Below are 20,879 nucleotides of genomic sequence, written 5' to 3'. Positions count from 1 at the left end.
TTCATTTGTTTGTGTCTGTCCACTTCAGCCCTGACTCTGGGGAAACACTCTTGGGTGAAGGTTGTTTTGGTCAAGTGGGTGATGGCAGAGAGCGACTGGATTCGATAAGGACAAACCAGACAAGGCCATCACTGTAGCTGTCAAGATGTTAAAAGGTACAGAGAACAAGCCAACCATGAAGGAATGGCAGGAGTTGGGAGCTGTTAGGCATTTCCCCTTGGCATTTTATCTTGGTTTTGGGGTATCATTTTTTATTTAAAAAAAATTAATGACTACATAAGAAGAGCAAACCTAAGGCCAAATTCTTCCCTTTGGCTTCCATAACTGATGCTTGTTTCCATAGATATTCCTGTTAGGGTGGGTCACAGTAATATAGTGGAGTGTTATCTTAAGGGTACCTAAGTCGGATACAGCATTGGACTTATGGCTACAGGAGAACCTGGGTTCAAGTTTCCTAAGCTCAACCACGAGGTTTTCCTCTATGATGCTGGACAAGTCCACTTTCTTTAACCCTATTGTCAAGATCACCCTGGTCCTTTTAAGAATAGGGATAGAATGCTTCCCCGATTCCATCATGGGGGTATTTGAGTATATAGAAAATCCATTCAGGATTGTAAATTGCTTGTCTACTTGGGTGATGATGGTCATATAAGCACTTCAATAGTGATCTTCACTATCAATTGAACCCTGGCCAAGCTCCCTGAGATTTACATCTCAACATCTTAAAAAGAGGCACAAAAACAATGAGATTGGTTGGGCTCCTCCAGATTCGCCTGTTTTCCCTGCCTAAAGCACTGAAGCTTGCAGTGGACTTGACTAGCTGTGAGGAAAACACCTGGAAGGGGAGTGGCATGGCTGAAGCCAAAAGCCAAGAAGTGCTGAAGGTGCTGCACAGTATTAATACTAACATCCCAAATGAAAAATTTTGTCCATGAGAAAGTAGGGGTTTTGACAAAACTCCTCATTTGATCAATTTTCATTAAACTTTTTTTGATGGGGAAGATTTCAAACATTGCCAAACTGAAACATTTTGGATGTTTTGTGTTTTGGTTTTGATTTTGAAAACTAACCAAAAAAAATTGGTTTTTTCCGACTTTATTCTGGGGTGCTTTTTAACCCCACGATTCCAGAACATATTTTACTCTGCCCCTGGTTCTTTTCGTTCCAGTACGAAAAAAATTGGAGAAAGTTTTGTTTGTATGTAATGGGAAAAGGTGTGGATAGAGTGGCGGTGAAGCCCCCCAAAAATCCTAAAACTGAAGTTGACAATCCAATTATTTTTTCAGTTTCTAAACATCAAAACATAAACACACAATGTTTTTTAATTTCCGTTTCAAAAATTTTTTCCCAGTAACTTTTATGTTTGGCAACAAGTTTTTGATGTTATTCAAGTATTCACCCTGATTTTGGGGCAAAAATAAATAAGGGGATTTTTAAGAGCAGGCTGGACAAACACCTGTCAGGGATGGTCCGATAATACTTAGTCCTGCAATGAGTGCAGGGAACTGGACTAGAATTGACCTCTCGAGGTCCCTTTCCAGTTCCTGTGATTCCTGATTAACATTTCCTGCAGGATGACCAGACTCTCAGAAATGCTCCAGATGGCCAACATGGCCAGCCTATCCGTTCCACTGAGTGTATAACAAAACTGTATAGTACTAATGCAATCTAGTTATCGCTTTTACTCTCTAGACTCTAAGAAACACCTATTTCCCTTCCTAACAGTTTCTTTCAGTCTTTTTTCCCCCCGTCTTCTCCAGATGATGCCTAGCTTGAACTGACGAGGATCTCACTTTCTGGACCTGGTGTTCCGTAAAATGGAAATGTTGATAAATGATTGGGAATCACAAAAATATCATTAACCTCCTAGGTGCCTGCACCAGGATGGTATGTTTCAGAGAAGGCCATATGCCTAACCATCGTACTTCATGATTTCAGTGGGAAGCAGTCCCATTCTGGCTCTGTGGTGCACCAAACCGTACTAGCTCAGCCTTATGTGTACACAGTTTGCTTTTCCATACCTCCTACTGCAGGTGTTCCTGCCTAGCAAGCAGAGAGGGGTTTCCTCCTGTAATGTTAATATTGTGCTCCTGGATCCTCTTATTCAGGCTGTTGGAGAGGCCCAGGATGATTTCACCCACCTTTCTTCATGCATCTGAATTGGGCCTCACAAGATTAATTTTGTGCACAGTACATAACTAACTGCTTTTCTTCAGTGAGAAGTTGGGTGGCTTTTAGATGTTGGAAGCAAATATATATATGGCTCTACCTGTTATCGATAACTGGTTTTTCAAAAAGCTTTTCCTTATTGTCCTCCTTTTTTGGGAAAAAAATGGAGCTGGAAGCAGAGAGCAGTGGTGGTTTGACTGTCATTTATTATTATTTACCTCCCTGAAATGCCCAAAATATTCCTGGCTTTGAGTCCCAGCCCTGTGGGTTTATGGCAATTCAACATAATACTCTCTATGTCTTAAAGTAAAGCCTTCCCAGCCATCAAACGGAAAGGGATAATGCTCGCCCACAGGGCAAGCGATGAGGCAGTTGAGTACCAGCAGAAGCTGCTGCAGAACTATTACTGGCCTGGGGTCTTATGCCCATGTCCGGCAGCACTTGCCACTGACTGCAGTGACTTCTGCCCAGAAGGGGGAGGAAGGCCCCGGGACAGGGGGAAGATGGCTGTAAGGCCCCTTGCCCTGCCCCGAGGAGCCGTGTCCAGAGGATGGGCCAGGGTCAAAAGGGGGGCTCTGAACCAGAGAGACCCGAATCACACAGAAGCCCCCCAGACTGGAACGTGGGGAGAAGGCCCCAGCCCCGCGTGCGACAACCCACGGGTATTGGGGTGGGGAAAGGGCGCGGGCGGCATAAGCTTCCCCCCCTGCAACGCCTGCAAGTGCCCTCGAGTCCCCCCCATACCTACAGGGGGACAGGAAAACTTGGAATGAACCTGGGGTAACTCTTCCCCCCAGAACGGGGGGGACTCTAGGGGCAGCCATGGGAAATGTAGGTGGGTTCGAACTTCCCCAGGTCACTGGCTGGAGTGACCCCGCTCAGTTCAGTCTCGAAGGGGGGAGAGGGGAGTTGTCACGGAGTGTAGGGGAAGTCAGACCCTGCACCCCCAAGGCTCCCTGGCCGATTCACCAGGACCTCTCAGCAGCCAGCCAGTAAAGGCAGAAAGGTTAATTTAGACGACAGGAACAGCAATCAACAACACAGGTCTTGCAGGCACAGATAACAGGATCCTCCCCGGTTAGTCAGTCCATCCTCGACAGACTGCCCCCCTCGGGGATCAGAGCCCCCTCTCGCCTGGCTTCCCCCTCTTTTCCCAGCCAAGCTCCAGTCTGCCCCAACCCTCCCCTCCGGCCCCCTCCTCCTCCTCCTCCGCTTCTTTCCCCGGGGCCAGGAGGTCACCTGACCCCTTTGTCTCCAACACCTTTCATGCCAGCACCTCTGCAGGGAGGGGCCCGGTCCATCAGTTGCTAGAAGGCGACAGAGTGTCAGGCATTTGTGCTGCTAGAAACTTAGGATCAGTACCCAGCCCCCCAGCTAAGGACCAGTCCCACTTCGTCACAGCTCATATCCTCTCATCCGTAAGCATGTCCTAGACACTTCAAAGGCAAGATCTGGTTAACTCCCACCAGCCATCAAGTTAATATAGCACCTTCCCATTCCTACCAGAATCCCAAAGCCAGAAGGAACAACTCACCACTTAGATGGCGCGTCTTGATCTCTCAAAGAACTTTACCAACCTGGAGTTAAAGTTAAGAAACTTACAACCCCACCTGGGATCAAAGCTAATGTTCCTGTCCCCCCCATTTTAAACAGATGGGGAAACGGAGGCACAGAGAGATGCGACTTGCCCACTTCTCACTAACACAGTCTGGAAAAGGGCCCAGGAAATCCTGTCCCATATAGTCCACTTGCTGTACTCACTAGATAACACTCAACTAACAGCCCTCCCTAGAACTTAATCCATTAAGGCCACGTAATGCTAGATCAAACCTTCTCCACTTTGGACTGAGAGAGCGCTGTAGAAGAGAATCTTACCTCAGCCACCTCTGTGGGCTCGAGTGGATTCAGATGCCAGATGTAGTCAGCCATTCAGCAGCTCCTCTTTCCTCCTGTCAAGGCCATTAGCCTTGCCGCGTGAACCGGCCGATTCAATCAAACCTACTGGGGAAACTGACCAGTTTGTGTGTGTGCTAGGAGAGAGAGAAAGAGAGAGAGAGAGAACGAGCTTAGCAAGATCCCCAGGGCCAGCAAGAATGCACTGCTGAAGCAGTAGTGCACCCTAAGCGAACTGCTCTTGCCCGAGGCAGGCAAGTGGTTTTAGGTCTAGAGGCACATCACAACCAACGAATTGGTAGCTGAGTCGGAGACTGTTTTCTTCTCAGTAACAAAATCTAGAGGACTTTCCAGGCCATTTCTGGACAGTGTGCTGCCAGCATAACACTGGTAGGGAGCAGGGAATCATTGGGCAGGATGGGAGGGCCCTAAAGCCAAGGGAATAGACTGCGAGCCTGACCGGTGTCCTCTCAGCACCAAGAGTATCTGAGACGCGGGCTCAGTCTGGGTGGGTGCGTGTTCTGGAGTCAGGGAGAAGCTGTAGATGGGCTGAGATCCAAGTGTACAGTGGTCAGGGGAAGTCAGGACGACAGCAATGGGGGGCGGGGAGGTGGAACAATAGGGGGAGACTTTGTCCTCGTGGGTGCTGCCTGGAGGCAAAAAAGCAAGGCCAGGGAGGTGCATCCTCCCTCCCAGACATGCACCCGCCCAGAGATTGAACCAAGCCCCAAAACCAGCTGCAGAGTAGCCAGCCCCTTTTATCTCTCCAGGGGTGGGGACAAGGGAGCAGGGCTGAGGAAGAGAGGAGAGGGCTAACTGGGCAGTGTGAGAGGAGGGAAGATGAGGCGTATCTTGTCGTGCAGCTCCTGGAACTCCCTCAAAGGTACGCTGAGACATAGGTGACCTCGCAGGGGCTCTCCCGACCTGCACCTTTCACGATGTAGCGTGCTGCAAGACAGGGAGGCAGAGCCTGGTATCAGCTTAGCATTCCTGAGGTCTGATCTCACGTACACCAGTACAGATCGGGAGCAGCCCACCTGACGTCCAGGTGTAGCTCAGAATCAGACCCACCCATGCATGAAACTGAAATGTTAAGAAGATTTTGGCTAAATCCAGAACCAAGGTTAAATGATTTATTTTGGCATCCACTTCAGACCAAGTTGTAAAGACAGGGGGGAAAGTTTTCAGGAACATAGCGTTGAAAGGAGGCAGACCAATTCAAGTCACCTTTGAAGGCGTCATGGAAGGGTAAGTGGAAAGCACTGGGTTCTAGTCCCAAATCATACAGTGAAGGGCAGCCGTCCCAAATGACAGGTCCCAACATTTTCCCCTTTGCCAGAGAAAAGGGTTTCCCTCCTCTAAACCACTAACTATTCCTAGCGAGGCCAGAATCAGGAAATCGCTGTCAGCAGCAGCCTTCATTTGGTTTGTGTTCTCTGGCCCCTTGGGTCTCCAACTGAATGGCCTTCACCTCCTAACCCACCCCCCCGGCAACAGAAGCCCTCTTCCCAGATTTCTCATCTTCCCCTCCCGGCACATGTCCGGCAGAAAGCAGCAGTCTGCAGCGCTCACAAAGCCTTTGGCTGGGGTTGAAGACTTTCTCGCGGCGGCAAAGGAAGACGTCACGGATCCGGCCGGATGTCTTGAGCGTGTGCACGCGGGGGGCGAAGGAAAGCACGGGGCGGGTGTCTGAGCCTGTGAACTTCATCTGTGCCAGGTTGTGGATGAAGAAGTTGAGCTTGGTGGCCACGCTGCCCAGGCTGGACTCAATCAACCTGCAATGAGGAAGGGCAGCGTCTCAGTGAGGGAGGGGACTCCACCCTGGGCCAAAGGAAGCTGCCATTCATGCACCACCTGGCTCCTAAACTCTGAGTGCACAAGGGCCCCTCAACCAGGGATGCTGGGACACAAAGAGCCTGGCTCCTTTCCTAGGAGTGGGTGTACAGCCACTGACGGCCCTTCCATCTCTCCCTGGTGACAGAGGGGTGCCCCCTTCCCCATCTGTCACCCAGCGCCAGCTGCATCCTTTTACCTGGTGAAATAGGTGGTGGTGTCGGCTTCGGAGTCCTGCGGCCGCAGGGCGTCATAGACGCACTTGAGGTCCTCGAAGTCGGAGAGCTCCGGATACCACAGGACAGCATCTGGAGAGCAGGGCAGCCAGGTCAGTGCCAGGAGCCCAGAGGTGGGGAAGGAGCAGGGAGAGGGAGATGGACCAGCCAGTCCTGGGGCCTCTACCGTAAACATGGCTCAGGTGCGGGTCAAGATGGCCTGTCCAGCATCCCCCCCGAAGACTCCTCCAGCGGAGAGGGACGGGGGCCCTCTCCCATAACACACATCCACACCCCATGAGATGTTCTTCGCGAGCCCAGCCCAGCGCTGGGTGTGTCTGCCTGGATCCGAGTCACCCACATGGGCGAGGACGGCTGGGTGAGCGCCGTATGATTAGGCAGTCAGTGCTGCACTTCAGACAGCCAGAGAGGCGCTTGCGTGACACTAAGCACACGCCTCCCCCCAAGGGTGGAGCACGCTGCTTTCATAGTGCTGTCAGATGGGACACGAGAGCCCAGAGTAGGGGGCAGAACCAGAGAGGCCAAGAGGCAGCTGCAGACTCCGAGGGGGAAGGGAATTTCCCACCACTGGGGGTGGGAGGCAATCTCAAGGCCTGGGCGTGGAGGGTGGCCCACTCTTTGGAGATCCAGCGAGAGCAAAGTTGCCCCGTTGCCTGGATCAGGGCAGCCCCCCCGTGTTCTCACCAGGCCCAGCAGGTTGAGGAAGAGGTGGGTGTGCTTGCGGATCAGGTTGTACGCCTGGCAGCAGAGATCCACAAAGTCATGGAAGCGGCTGGAGGGCTTGTCACCACCATTAATGACATAGGCCATGTCCGAGGTGAAGACGTACGGGGCCCGGGGCCTGCTCCATAGAAAAAGAGACACGTGCCCAGATCATCACTGGGACTGGCGCAGAGGGGTCGACCACGGGAAATGGACCAGACAGCCACTCCCGTCTGTCCTGCCTCCATCACATCACCGCCAGTCTCCCTGGCAGCCGCACAGCAGACCTTCCAAACCGCTGTGCCCACAGTACAAACTGTAGCCCTGTAGTCTCACAGAAACCTGGCCGTCCCCAGCACAACAGCTGCAGGGAGATGATGTTTGGTCAAGGGAACCAGGACTAAGCTCTGCTCCAGCATGTAGTACAATGGGAGCAATCTCACCCCTCTGCCATGCTCCTGTGGGTGACACCCACCTTTTGATGTTGCCAAACATCTGGGCATGGCCCAGGAACCTGCCGAAGCCAATGTGGAAACATGTGGCCGGTGGTTTTGAGCATGATGTTGTCGTTGTGCCGGTCGCAGATCCCCAGAACGTAGGTGGCCACACAGCAGCCCGCGCATGAGTAGATGAAGTTCTCCACCGCCTGGGAGAGGGAGAAGGGGTTAGAGCAGGCGAGGGGGGAAGAGAGACTTCAAAAAGGAATTGAGAGGAAGGGGAGAGAGCATGGGAATGTTTAGTCCGCACTCTCAGGAGCAAGCCTGGTCTGTGGGGTGGAGGAGGGCACTTAACGATGCTCAGCGCCCCCACCCGCCTTCACCAGTAACAAAGCATTACCAAAAAAAAACAAAAACAAAAAACCTTGCACTCTTGCTGTAGGTCCTACACATAAACAAATCTGTGGGTACAGAATCACAGGGCTGGAAGTGACCTCAAAAAGCCATCTAGTTCAGGCCCCTGCGCTGAGTCAGGACCTAGTATATCTAGACCATCCCTGACAGGGGGTTGTCCAGCTGTCCTTAAATGTAGGCACAATTCAGGAGCACAGGTGCACCTGGCTGGCTTGGTTTATGCAAAAGGTCAAGATCAAGTTCACTCACTGAAGGTCCCTAAACAAAGCTAAGCGTGTGGCCAAGCCAGGCTCAGGATGCATCTGTTGGCCGTTTGTTTACGTGGAGGGCTTACAAGAAGTGAAGCATATTGGCTGAGGCATTCGTTTGTGCATCATCTCAAGCTGCAGAGGCTATTTGCCTCCCTCGGACCCCTGCTCCCTGCCCTATAGAGGGATTTGTATGGCCCCTTTCCATTCCAAAGTCACCCCGCTGCATCCCACTTCACTACCTTCTCGTACTCATCCTCCGTGGGGTTGTGCTTCTGCAGCCAGTCTGCCAGGGGGCGATCCTTGAAGGAGCCCGTCACCCCATGCTCCACCTGGATCTTGCGCAGAGTCTCTGTGTTGGGGATCATCTCCACCATGCCTGGAAATGGAGGCAGCAGGTATAGGGTCAGCACCCAGAATTTGCCACTCGCTCTGTCCATTCAAACCCCTCCCCCTGCCCTGGGTGGCGCAGAGAGATCCCAGCCTGGGTCCCCAAGGTCTCAGCAGCCCCTTGAGGGGCCAGCCGTCACCGATTTGCATGCCTCAATTTGAGAGCCTGACTTGAGGCACCTTGGGCCTGATTTCCAGAGGAGCTGAAGGTCAGTGCAGCTGCACTGACCAAAATCCGCCTCTGAAAATCTGGCCGCAAGAGTCTTCCACAGCGTCTTCCTCTGGTGGCAGGGATGTAAGGCAACTCCCATGGATAGAAAGACTCTGGGAAGGCAGGACAGTCCTTGACAAGGTACATCCCTATAGATTTAACTGGTGGGGAGAGATACAGGAGGCCAGAGGGTCCTGAGCCCTTATGCCAAATTTACCCCACTCATGAACTGGTACATGGGCAACAGCTCAAGTCTGGGATTATCCAATTCTTGCGGAAAGCCCAGGGTATATCTACCAGCTCCCGTGGCACATCCCTTAGAGCCTGCTCGGAGGCGCAGGGTTATGAAGCCTTGAGTCCCTGCCTCGCAGGAGGCCAAGGACCTTGGCTATGTCAGGTGGCTCTGACAGCGGCTCAGTAGGCGATGGATGTGCAGGCACCGATGCCCCAGACCTCTGCAGAAGCTGGGTTTCTAGGCGGAGTTAAATAACCATCCAGTTAGCTCTGACTACTGAGGGGCAGCGAGCCACCTGTGCTGCCATCCTGCCTTGTGGGATGCCTCGGGGCACACCCAGTAACAGGTCCAGGGGGCAGAGCTACCCTCTTCACCCCCTGCACCTGCTGACTGATATTAGCCTGTGCTGATATTCTCTGGCCCAGGGCCGGCTCTAGCTTTTCTGCCGCCCCAGGCAGAAAAGAAGAGCGCCGCCCCCCCCCGAGCGGCGCCGACCGCAGCTCGAGCCCCCCACCCCCCGAGCAGCGCAGCGCCGCCCTAGCCCCCCCCCCAGGGAGGCGGCCCGCAGCTGGCTACCGGTTGGTCTGGAGGGTGGGGGGTGGCCGCTGCCCGCAGGAGAGCAGCGCGAACAAGCTGAGGAGCGGCCCCTCCTCTGCAGCTGGGGGCAGGGCCGCGCAACCAGCTCCGCCGGGGGGGGGCCTTACTGCGGAAGAGCGGCGGGATGCTGGTAGCGCGGCCCTGCCCCGGCTGCAGAGGAGGGGCCGCTTCTCGGAGTGCACCGGCGGGGACAAGCGAGGAGAAGCGGCCCCTCCTCTGCAGCCGGGGCAGGGCCGCCTGCTACCAGCTCCGCCTTGGGGGGAGGGGAGGGGGTTGCTTACCTTGGAAAGGCAGGAGCCGGTAGCGCAGCCCTTCCCCGGCTGCAGAGGGGGGGCCGCTTCTTGGTGTGCACCCGCGGGGACAAGCCGAGGAGCGGCCTCTCCTCTGCAGCCGGGGAAGAGCTCCCGCCGCTCTTCCGGTAAGCGGGCACATACACGCCCGTCATTTCGCCGCCCCCTAAATTTCGCCGCCCTGGGCACCTGCTTGTTTAGCTGGTGCCTAGAGCCGCCCCTGCTCTGGCCACAGCTGCACAGCGGTCTTCAAGGGACGCCATTACAGCAGCCAATGGATGCTACCTCCAGAAAGTGCTACTTGAAGCACCTGCCTCACCTTCCTCCAGAAAAGGGGGTTTGGGCTTAAACACGTGTCAGAGCCCGCATCCACACTGCAGCAGAGACATACCCAAAGGGACAGTCCGCTGGGTTCGCGCTGTTCACCCTAGCTCTGCAGCCACTGAGTTCCCTACAGTGTCCCCCTGCCGAGAGCATCACAGCCCCAGAGGAGCAGGAACCCCCCCAAGAGATCTCCTGGGAGGAAAATGGGAGACCGTCACACCCGGGCTCCGACTTACCCCGTCCCCGGCCAGTGGAGAAGCAGCGAAAGATGACCATGCGCATGTCCAGCCCCTTCTGCACCCAGATCTTATTCATAATCCGGATCATCTGAAGCGTCAGCATGTCCTGCCGGAGGTCGTCTCCACACTGGCAGTCCACAGGAGGGAAGGCGCATGGTCACAATTGGGGCATTTCCATGAAGCCAACAGTTCATGGTTCCCTCTCCCAGGGGAGAGCTCGCACACCCTCCCCACAGAGGCTCTTCTCAGATTTAAAGAGGGCACTGCCAGCTCTGCCTCTGCCCAGCACAGCCTTCACAAACCCCACAATTCATGAATGCAGGACGGGTCTCTTCCACAATGTGTCTGGGGCTAAAGGGGGCTCACTTTTGGGGGGGACAGATGCGATTCTGTGGGAGCCGAGGGAGTGGGAACATCATGGGAGAGGTGCCAACAGTCAGGTCTGGACTGTGGAATAGGGAAGGGGTGGAAGCCTCCTCACTTGGGACACTGAAAGTGGAACTGAGCACCAGACCGGGGGAATAGAATGTAGAGAACGACACTGCCCATGAGCTACATGATCCAACTGGCTTTTTAAACCTTCAGCATCTGTGGCAGGGATTTTGTGGGTGAAGAACTGGACTCAAGTGCCTTCTGTTGATGGCCTCACCGCCCCCCCCTCCTGCTATTTAGTGAGAGCATTTCTAGGGGAACTAGGGTTTGTCACGCAGCCATGGCTTGCAGTGGAGCTGGTTCCCATCACAGTTCGGAGACTTTTGCTCACTTTTTGTTTGACAAGCACCTGGTCTCACAGCTGCTGCAGAGATGGGAGCAGCCCGAGAGGAGGAAGTGTCCTAACTGGCTAATATTCTGCAATGAACTCCTACCCGCTTTGAACCAGAAGCCTCGGCAATGGCTGTTTGATCAGAACCGCTTGTGCCAGAGGCGCAGGCACAGAGCCAACCAGATAAGCCGCAGCAGCAGCCGGGCTCACCTTAAAGATAACACGGATGTTCTCCCCGAGGGCATCCACGTTCTGGAAGGAGAGCTTCAGGGGCACGGCCTTGGAGTTGAAATAGGAGCAGTCCTGCCACCAGGGAGGGAAGGAGGAGACTGTCAGGAAGAACCAGAGCTACCCGGGGATATGAACACCGCTGCAGGCCTGAGCATCCTAGGGTTATGATCTCAGTCTGCCAGGGGACACAGGCCCCCTCTGGTCAATTCCCTGTCCAGTAGGACAGCGGCATCAACCAACCTGCCCCCTGCAGGGATCACCAGCTCTGGGCCCTGGCTATTTGGGATGTGTACAGCCACCAGGCCCAACACTCAGGCCAGGGGATTTGTGCACTAGCCAGTCACCAGGCTTCTCTTCTGCCTAGCTCACGCAAGGCCCTGGGGGCATTTGACTCACGTCCCCAAACCCACGCCCGAAGTTCAGCTAGACAGCACTGCAGCTCAGGGGAGGCAGGGAGCTGGATCCATCGCATCAAGGTTGGTGCAGGTGGGTTCATGGGGATGGGGTGCAGATCAGGAGCAATCTGGAGTGTTTGGGCAGGTGGAGAGGAGACAGGGCTGGGGGTCAGGAGCACATGGGTCCGAGGTACGCAGGCTGAGCACGGGTGCTCTTTGCGGGGCAAGTAGATTAGGGGGAGTCCTGGATGGATGGACGATGCAAAAGGTCTCCTCATAAGAATCCATCGTCTTGGCATTCTGTGCCCCGGGGGAAATTAGCCTACTACAGCAGGTGGACCAGCAGTCCTGGTCCCGATTCCCTTCTCGCCCCGGCTCGGTCACTCACCCTGGGCACAGATCCCCTTCACCAGCAGGCTGGGGCTAAGCGGCAGGCGGCAGGAGCCATTGGTGCTGAAGAACTGTTTCACGTCGACCAGCCCGTCTCGGAGAATGGCCTGCCGGAGACGCAGGGAGGGGTGGGTTCACAGCCTCGCATGCACATCCCCACCCACAGCCCTGCCAGCAACCCACTGCCCCGGAGGGATCGACTGGCTGAGGGGGAGCTGCAATCCCTTCCCAACGGCAGCTTCTCACTCTCCAGCTGCAATGCATGCCTGGGAACCCTGCCTTGCTCAGTGACCCCTGAAGAAACAGCACTAGGCAGGCCTGCCTGGTCACCCTCAGCTGGAGGGAAGTGCCCGTGACCTCAAGGAATTATGGGCGAGGAGGTTGGGGGAGCCTCGGCACGTGTGTGAGGTATGGAAGGCCCCTCAGTGGGATGGGAGTTGGGATAGGAGCATTGTTCCCCCTTCTCCTCCATGGCCCTTCAGCAACTCCTGAAGTGCAGCCAGCACTCCTGCATGGCTCCCAACAGCGCCTCCAACTGGACAGGCGGGAACTGGAGCAGCTGGGAGGTCCCCTGACAGCCAGCGCTCGTGGCCTGCTCCCTGCAGACAGAGGAGCACTGTCCGTAACCAAAGCGAGCAGCCAAGGCTGGCTCTAGGCACCAGCGCTCCAAGCACGTGCTTGGGGCGGCACTTTCCAAGGGGCGGCACTCTCGCCCCCCCCCCTTTTTTTTTAACTTGGGGAGCAAAAAGCCGGGAGCTGGCCCTGAACCAAGATGTTCCCCGTCAGCTGAGGCTTTCAGACTGAGCGGGAACTGACACTGCAGTTATGGCTTCAGTAGCTAGATGGCAATCATGGCAGCCTGAGTTGCACAGGCTGGACTGCAGTTCAGGCTGCCCTGCCACTGGGTAGCCCGAGCATCATCCCCCGGAGCTGGGCCTGGGCTGCGGCGGCGAGAGGGGCTTCAGCTCCGGGGGATGATGCTTGGGCTCTCCAGCAGCAGTCCAGCCTGGGTGTGAGGAGCCAGGGAGGGAGGGAAGTGGGGCCTGGGGATTGCAGAGATGGGGTGGGGGAGGGGTTCCTGCTGCCGCTGCCTGCTCTGCTCTGAGTCTCCCCAGGGCGGCGTGGCGTTTCCCCACAGGAGTGGGCTGTGCAGAGAGCTGCCGCTGCCCCTAGGACCCAGCCCGCTGCGCACCTCCCCCGCCTCAGCCCCGCGCTGCCTGCCCTGGGCGGGAGGCAGAGCCCGGCTCGAGCGGGGCAGCGGGGGATACTGCCCCGCCAGGGGACCCCCGCAGGTCGGGCACCTGGGGGTCAGTGTCCGTCCTCTCGGCTCTGCCTGCACGGGGCTGGGGAAGCAGCTGTCAGCACCTGCCCCTCTCAGCCCTTGCACCTCCTATCCCGTTCGCAGCCCCCTTCCCCTTGTACTCTCCCTTCACTCACACCTCTCCCCTTGTACCCTCCCCCAGCCCTGTCCTCCCGCACCTTCCCCTTCCCCTGCACTTCTTCTCCCGCAACCCTCCTGATACCCCCTCTCCTCCTCCACCCTCCTCTGCGAGTACATCACACCCCACTTCTCTGCCAGTGTAGAGCCCCCAAGCACCCCCACACCCGCTCCTCTGCCTGAACCCTCTTTACTAGATCCCCATCCCTTTCTGGGTACAAGGTTTGAGGGTTAGTCCCTATGCCTTCCATGTGCATTTGGAGCACTAAAGATGGGGTTGCAGGGAACGGAGGGGGGTGAAATTTATACTAAAGTGAAATAAAAATAGGAGAAACATTTTGATCCCCACTGCAAGTGTAAACGGGGATTGCTGTGGTGAACGAGGAGGTCACGTTTGTGGGGGGGAGCCCAGGGCTGGGTGGCAAGGGGTGCGGGTGGGGGAGGGCATTGGTGGGGGGAGGAGTGCCCAGGGCTGGGGTGGGGGGCAGCCAAAATATTTTTTGCTTGGGGCGGCAAAAAACCTAGAGCCGGCCCTGCGAGCAGCCCCTTGAGTTTTGTAGTTTCAGTCTGACTCCCCTGCCCCTCCCACAGGTACAGGCTAAGCACCAACCTGTCGCGAGGACGGAGCAGCCTCCCGAACCTGCTGGGGCCAGCTTGGCCAGGGTGTTGACCAGGCAGCACTGCCGGTCGAACTCCTCTCGCAGGCCTTTGCCGCAGCAGCAGAGCAGGGCCGCCAGCAGGTACTGGTAGCGGATGCTGAACTGGGAGTCCTTGAGTCCATCCTTCAGCAGCCTGGGGAGGAGGGCAGCATGGAGAGGTCAGGACAAGGGGCTCCAACCCTTCTCATTCCTACTGTCCCCGGTTCAGGAACTCCAGGGCGGGGAGCTGAGGCTTGTACCTCACAGGCTAAGAGGGGCACAAGTCATGGCTGGTGATGCTAATGGTGGGATGCCCACTCCCCCGGCAACCCCTCATCTCTTGGGCAGGCCCCAGCTGAGCACAGACCCCTCCCAAAGGCTGCAGCACACACACCGACATTACCAGAAGAAGTAGTGGGTGATTCTCAGGTCACAGATGGCTCGCTTCATAAGGAACCGTACCAAGGGGCTATCCAGGTAGCACTCATACTTCAGGGCCTGGGAGGAGAGAAGCAAGGACATTTCTCCATCAGCAGGCCGGACAGATGGACAGGCCTGGCACTAACCATAGGCCATGCTGTTCACTGAATCATTCAGACCAACGTGCCTCACCTGCACCAGCTGCGGCAGGTAATCCAGCAGCTCTGCATCTGACATGGAGTCGATCCAGTGTATGGCTGTCCTCCGCACCTCCTGATCCGGGAACCTACAGCCACAAGCCACACATCACTGGGAGGAGGTCACAGCAGGCTCTCTCCAGAGGAACCCAGCCCACCTGCCTGCAGACGAGACCACCGGGTTCTCTGCAGAGGGTCTGCTGCTGCTGCCAGCCATCACAGCCTCTCATAGGCGCACTGCGGAGGTGCTGAGAAAAGCACAGCTGCAGCCTCCCAGGCAAACCACATCATCCCCCTGGGAATGCCACAAAACATGGGAACAGAGATGTCTGTCCTGTCTCCAGAAAGTCTCCTGGTTCCCTTATCGACTCTTTTTATTTTCTGGGTGGGTTCCTGTTGGATCAGTTCCCCCAGCTCCCTACTGTGCTCACTACCAGGCAGTAGGTCGTGGTTGCAATATTAAAGGGAATACTAGTAGGCGATAGCCAGTCTATGTCCACCTCCCCCATGCCCAACCTGTGGGCAAAGATTCTAAACCCACGTATGCCCAGCCTGTGCCCCTGTTCCTCCCCCTCCCCTCCACGGTGACACAGCGCAGTTTTAGGATTGTTTGGGGTTCAGATGTTCATAGGATTTGGATGCATCTTAATGCGGCGACTGGCTGAGAGGCAGAAGCCACAGCCCCCAGTGAGTGGCTGGGGCGAGGAAAAGGAGCGGTCTTTGCCCACCACACGTCCACCCCCCAGGACGGACTCCCCAGGCAGCGGCTTACGTTGCATGCAAGAGCCCGAGGGCATCCTGGTGGTTCATGTAAGTCCATTGCTTCAGCAGGGCGTAGATATCAGGCAGGCAGGCCCACTCCCAGCTGGGGGCACTGGTGAGCAGCAGAGGCAGCGATCCAGGCTGCTCGTGGCAGTAATAGCGCTTCTCCCACAGTCTCTTCCGGTCCGTGTCCGTCAGCCTAGGGCAGCAAAGGTCACAAGACACAGACCTCAGTCCCTTGGGAGAGCAGTGCGTTTCCATCCCTGCTGTACATACGGGGGCCCTGAGGCCCAGAGTGGGGGCATGACTTGCCCAGGATCAAAGAGCCCTGAAGAGAGGGCTTGACACTGGCGTTACTGGGAACAGGGTCTGGCTCTAGGAATCTCAGGAGCTGGACAAGAAATAAAAGGGTCATTGCTCTGAATGGCCACAAGAGAGCAGGAAAGTCAATCCTGGGACACCCACTTTGGCTCCTGTTACTAGAACTGGGTAGGGCTGCCTAAGAGAAGACCTGAAGCTTGTCGCTTTCACGATGGAAACTGGTCCCATAAAAGATATTACCTCACCCATTTCGTCTCTCTAGTATCCTGGGACCAATGTGACGTAGTGGCTTATGAATCAATCCCATTTTCTGAGGAAGGCAGCTGGATCAAGTCCTGATCAAGCAGCATAAACCCTTCCACCTCAAGCCTGACACATTCAGGGGGTCAGCTGGCCGGGCAGAGGCAAGTGACTTTGATTCCTCTGGACACATCTTAGCTGATTTTCAGCATGGATTGAAATTGAGGAAGATGAGGCAAGGAGAATTTCAAACACGCCCCCACTCCGTTCTCTCCCCCTGAAAATCCTGATCAGCACTGTAGCAACCTGGAGCCCCTGGGCTGCACACGATTTTCCATTCCAGTGTCTGCAGGGAGTGACAATCCCTCACTCCTGGGCCTGGCTCTTACAGAGGCAAATGACACTAGTGCATTGTAGCCCCAGTGAATTGAGTTTGGCAGGTCTCAACTTAAGGTGTGTCTACACTATAATCATGGGGTGTGCTTGCAGCTCTCGTAGATTTTCCCAAGCTAGATTTGATCTAGTTTGGGTCCTGGAGCAGTGAACCTGCAGCAGCGTGGGCTTTGGCCCGGGCTAGCCACCGGAGTCATTTTCCACAGTTGCTGTGGCTTCAGCGCTCTGTTACCCAAGCTAGCTTGTAGACATAACCTTAGTGCCTAGCGGACATTTCTCCACATCACAGACCAGTGCACAGTTCAATGTGCTTGGCAGCTCCGGAGATCTAAGAGCTGCAATAGGGGAGGCTGGGTTGGCACTGAGGTGCATTGGCAGACAGGGGCGGCTCTATAAAATACGGCGCCCCAAGCAGGGCGCCGCGCTGCGCCGCCCTTCCCCGGTCCCGCGGCCGGGGCAGAAGTGTCTGCGGCGGGTGTGGTGGTCCCGCGGCTCCGGTGGAGCATCTGCAGGCATGCCTGCGGGAGCTCCCTCCGAGCCGCGGGACCAGCGCACCCGCCACAGTTATGCCTGCGGGAGCTCAAGCGGAGCCGCGGGAAGAGGGGACCCGCCGCAGTCATGCCTGCGGCAGGTCCGCTCCTCCCGGGCTCCGGTGGACCTCCCGCAGGCATGACTGCGGAAGGTCCGCCGGAGCCAAATGCCACCCTGCCCCGACAACGCCGCCCCACGCGCCTGCTTGGCGCGGCCCTGTTGGCAGAGCTGGTAGGGAGGAGCTCAGGGCTGGAATAGCAGGGCTGCAGATCGGTACTGAGGGGTATCAGCAGAGCTGAGTGTGTGGGAAGCCGACCCACCCAGCTCCCAGGCCTAGGTCCATTCCCAGACACTCCCTTTCACGATTACTACAGAGCTCGCCCAAAACAAACAAAGGCAAAGGAAAGCGAAAAGCGCTGCCTGCGTAGGAGAAGGTGGGAATGACCCACCCTGGCAATGAACCTGACGAGCTCTGGAGCAGGCGGGCCAGACACTGCCCTCCCAGAGCACAATGCCAGGAAGAGCTGGGTGCCTCCTGCCAGTTCCCAGCACTGCGCCCTGTCCCTCTAGGAAGTGTCACGTTTCAAGCCAACAGCTGCAGCCTGTGTGAGGTGACCACGTGGCCTGGATCAGCTGGCAAAGGAACAGGGACAGCAAGGCTCCTTATTCCCACTCTACCGAGACTGGAACATACCTGGCTGGCTGCATTCGGGCCAGCAGGAGTGGGCTCAAACGCCTCCTCTCCAGCCCGCCACCTGTTCTCTGCGGAGCCTCTGTCTCTCTCCTCTGCCAGAGGGGCAGCTCCCAGTGCCACCTGGAGTCGGGACTCCGGGGGTCTTTTGCAGGGGCTGGGGTGGGAAGTGCTCTGCCTGTGGGTTTGGGACCCAGATCCGCAGCCCCAGCTGGGAGTGACCAAGATGGAGGACTGAGCTTGCCCACTTCTGGCTTTTTATTGTTCTTCTAGACCCAGCGGCTCTGGGAGGCTCATCCCTGCACCAAGGCCCAATCCACCCAACAGCTGGGGAACAGGGCAGAAGTAGAACTTGCCTCCCCCTCCCACTTCTCCCGGGCCTTGCTTAGACCAGAAGCTCCGTGAGCGTCTCTCTGTTTGCAGAGCACCCGGCACTTTTGCCACGCCGGATACAGCGATGGTAATAAGGATCATTCCGGAGAAGAAGAAGAATGCTGAAGCAGATGCTGTACCCAGCATGGGAGCAGCTGACAGAGAGTTTGTTGCAGGTGCCAGCAGGGGGCACTCTCTGCCCCAGAAGCAGAGTGTGTGGCTGTAGGGCAGATATCACACCTGGTGACCGGGATGTGCCTGTGTTTCTGGATTTGGCCTTAGGGGGTGGGGCTATTATAGAGGGCACACAAAGGCAGGGGCAGGAGCCGGAGCCAGGGATACATGTCTACATAAGACTGTGGAGAGGGGGCGAGGATGCAGAATGGCCCCTGAGCTTGGAGAAGAGTCAGCTCCCCAAAACCACAGGGGTTGGGGGGGGCAGGAGAAATGAGATGGGGTGGGGGTGCCAGGGCTCTGTGGTGCTTAGAGATGGAGAACTGGAGGAGAAGGAGGGTGAGGTGGGCCAGGTGCCACATGAGACAGAGGCTGTAATGAACCTTAGATTGGGGGTGGACCTCCCCGCTTCAGCAGGCACATGCAGGGCAGCCTGGCAAGAGGTACGGATGCCCTGTGGAGCCATGTGTGGGGCTGAATGAGTGAGAGGGGGAATGTTGCTTGCTGGTTCTTCCCAGCTGGTTCCAAGAGACTGGGCCCTAGCAGGTCCCCTGGGACCTTTCCGTTTCCCACTGTCTATTAGAGAAGAGGGACAGATACTACCCCCTGCCCTGCTGGTCGGGATCATGCCCTAGGAGTCAGCTCAGCCTGCAGTGAGCTGCCTTGCATGTGGCCAGCGACACCTGAGCCTTCCTGTTTATAGACATGTCTGTGATGCAGAGGAAGAGGCGTAGGCTGGGCTAGCCAGCTGCCCTGGGCAGAGGGGGAAGCGGGGGTGAGGAGGCTGGAGACACCTTCTTTGTACACACATCTGGAGAAGGCAGTTTCTTCCCGCTCAGCCATCTGCCAGAGCGCGAGGCCGGGGAGATCAGGGGAAGGACAGATGAACAGCCTGAAAACAGCTGCCTTCAGACAGGGAGCATGGGGGGCAGAAGCATCAGGACCAGCACTGCCACTATTGGGGCCCCAGCCTGCCAGAGATGAGGGTCAGGCCCTCACATGACTCCCCTCTGGTCCTGCTGCTGACAGACAGCACATGTGTGCAGGGCAGGGACGGGGGCAGAGCGTGAGATCGGGTTGGCCTGAGAGTCACAAACCTGCCTGGCCACAGACCCTGATCCAAAGGCTATTAAAGCAGAGGGAGTTTTTCTGTTGCCTTCAGCTTTGGATCAGGGCCCAAGAGACCCCTTCTCCCACCGACAGACTTCTGAGGAGAAAACCCAATGGAGATCCACCCACACCAGCCAGCCCCCCCACATGTGACTGCTTCTTTGTGCAGTGCCCATTGGCGAGCTACAGTCCAGGGCAGGAGAGCTGGAGACAGCATCTGGGCCAAGGTCTCGCCTCCCCGTGAGTCATCCCTATGGTGTGTGCGTCCCCCCACGCGGGCACGGCCTCTCACCAGTACAGCGATTCCTTCTGCATCACCTCCTTCAGCTTGCACTGGTCCTCTTTGCCCAAGCTGTGGAACTCGTACTTGGGGCTGCACTCGGCAGCCGGTGGGCTCGTGAACGTCAGTTGAAGGCAGAGGCTGGGAAATCGATCTGCAGGGCGGGAGGAAGAGCAGGTCAGAGGTCACCCAGCAGGCTCTGTTAACATGCTACTGCCCTCCTCAAGGGTACGTGGGGCACACAGGATGCTCTTGCCTCATATTACAGACCCAAGGCACATGGTGGTCTCAGGATACCTGCATCCCCCACCCCACGTTACTGTTCCCCCAAGGCAGGTGGGATTCTGGGAATGCCGACATCCCCATCGCCTTGTGCTTCTGCCCTGAGGCAGGTAGGGTGCCCAGGCTTCCTGCAGCCCCACGTGCTGTGCAATTGCTGTGTGTTCACTCACCTGGCCATTGCAACGCTCATTACTCGTCACACACGGGGCCCTCTCAGAGGGGAACGTGAAGCCGACGAGGGCGGGATTGCCTTGTGTCCGCCTCACGGCCAGGCCCTACCGCCCCCGTGAGCCATGAACTGGGAAGTGCTGGGAAACTTCCAGGCCAGGTGCACTAAGGGCCATTGGGAATAAGGACTTGTGAGAAGAGACTCACAGCTCACCCCGCCCTGCGCAGCGTCCCAGTCTGGAGCCCAGCTGACTCAGCCCCTGCCCCTCCCAGCATTCCCTACTATGGAGCCATCAGAGCAACTGCTTCCTCTCCCCCTCAGCCGCCTGCATGTTCTGGATGCCACAGGCGGGTGAGGGGCACCCAAGGACGCACAGCAGGCTGCCCCCTCTGATTGGCATGACCAGATACAGAGTCCCAGCTGCATGGCTAGTGACCGGCTGGTCAGGGCCGGCTCCAGAGCCCAGCGGGGCAAGCACCTGCCTGGGGTGGCCCTTTCCCGGGGGGGCGGCAGGCTGGGCCGGCGGACCTGCCGCAGTCATGCCTGCGGGAGGTCCACCGGAGCCCCGGGAGCAGCGGACCTGCCGCAGGCATGACTGCGGAGGGGACGCTGGTCCCGCGGCTCGGCTGGACCTTCCGCAGGCATGACTGCGGCAGCTCAACCGGAGCCGCCGGACCAGCGAACCGCCCACAGCTGCGGAAGGTCCAGCCGAGCCGCGCGACCAGCGGACCCTCTGCAGTCATGACCGCGGGAGGTCCGCTGCTCCCGCGGCTCGGGGGCGCCTCACGGGCATGACTGCTTGGGGCGGCCAAATTTGTAGAGCCGCCCCTGCGGCTGGTGCAGTGAGACGAAGGGCCAGTCCTC

General features: G+C 57.0%; 1 pseudogene; it reads right to left on the bottom strand.

Annotated features, from left to right (window-relative positions):
- Positions 1–4,044: 4,044 nt before the first annotated feature.
- LOC123357709 lies at positions 4,045–19,718 on the bottom strand (annotated as a pseudogene).
- Positions 19,719–20,879: the final 1,161 nt, after the last annotated feature.

Source organism: Mauremys mutica, unplaced genomic scaffold (assembly GCF_020497125.1).
Source record: "Mauremys mutica isolate MM-2020 ecotype Southern unplaced genomic scaffold, ASM2049712v1 000974F_np12_subseq_99163:123797_obj, whole genome shotgun sequence".
In the NCBI taxonomy this organism is placed as follows: domain Eukaryota; kingdom Metazoa; phylum Chordata; order Testudines; family Geoemydidae; genus Mauremys; species Mauremys mutica.
This window is presented reverse-complemented; position numbering and strand designations above follow the sequence as displayed.